The following is a 962-nucleotide window of genomic DNA, read 5'->3' on the forward strand; positions in this document are numbered from 1 at the left end:
AAAAAAAGAGTCTTGCGAGCTCCGGGGGTTGGTTTGACGGTGTCAACTTTGGGAAATGCAAGTGTTTATCTCCGCGATCTAGCCACTGCTGTGGTGTTAGCTGAGACCAAGGTAAGCGGAGGGGTGATACCCCCCAGCAGCCCCCCCCTCGCTTCCGACTCCCTCTCTGTGATGTGGGGATGCTTTCCTGCTCTTTGCCTAGTTTTGTTACCTCTGTGGCTGATCTGTGTGTGGAGGATAGACAAGGTAGGAGACGCTTTATGAGATTTCACTACGAGTTGAGTTAACTTGCATCTGATTTAATCTGGGAATCCGGTATCCCTATGTGCGTGTGCATGCTTTGGACAGAGATGCGACCGATCTTTACATAGATGCGACTGATTTTTTCCTAGATAAAGGCGCAAGTTGATTTTGCATAGCTAAAGAGCTGCAGCTGAGCTCCGGCTAGCACCATCTACAACTGATTTTACGTAGATAAAGAGGCGCAGCTGATCTTTACCTACACAGAGATGAGCTGGTCCCCAGCTTGGGGATCCCTGCTGTCCCCTCAGTGTATGCAACATAGGCGTGGATAGAAGAGCCGTGCATGCATTGCTGATGATCCCATATCTGCATCTACTCTGCTATAATTAAAAAGGGGGGGGGGGGAGTTGACAACCTTGAAACCTCAAACGCAGCCCCCCCCCCCCGGACACCATTCCGATCAGCTTTCTGCTCATCTCTCTCTCTCTAGTGCCCCCCCCCCCCGAGTCTTCCTACGTAGAAATGTAGCTAATAATATTTAGTCTCCGGGCTAAAAATAAGCTCCGGAAAGTCAGCAGTTTGGCGGAGCAGCAGCGGTGGCAGCCGTTCTCGCAGGTAGAGAAGCTCTGGGGGTCTCCGGCTCTGTGAAGAGGCTGCGCATCGCTCTGCGCTCGCCCCTTCCCCCGCCGCCGGGGGGGGAGCCGCTCCCGCGGGGGCGG

The 962-nt window shown here is 53.6% G+C and overlaps 1 protein-coding gene across 2 annotated transcripts in view; it reads left to right on the forward strand.

Annotated features, from left to right (window-relative positions):
* Positions 1-962, forward strand: part of BDNF (brain derived neurotrophic factor) — a 37,949-nt gene that overhangs the window by 1,089 nt on the left and 35,898 nt on the right. The window contains exon 1 of one of the 2 annotated variants that reach the window (XM_026073098.1): positions 7-111. The exons of the other annotated variant lie outside the window; for it this stretch is intronic. The gene's annotated coding sequence lies outside the window, so the exon portion shown is untranslated. Of the gene's footprint in view, positions 1-6; positions 112-962 lie in introns of those variants that run through there. 2 annotated transcript variants of the gene reach the window in all.

The sequence above is a fragment of the Apteryx rowi genome, unplaced genomic scaffold, assembly GCF_003343035.1.
Source record: "Apteryx rowi isolate R43461 unplaced genomic scaffold, aptRow1 scaffold_360, whole genome shotgun sequence".
Classification (NCBI taxonomy): domain Eukaryota; kingdom Metazoa; phylum Chordata; class Aves; order Apterygiformes; family Apterygidae; genus Apteryx; species Apteryx rowi.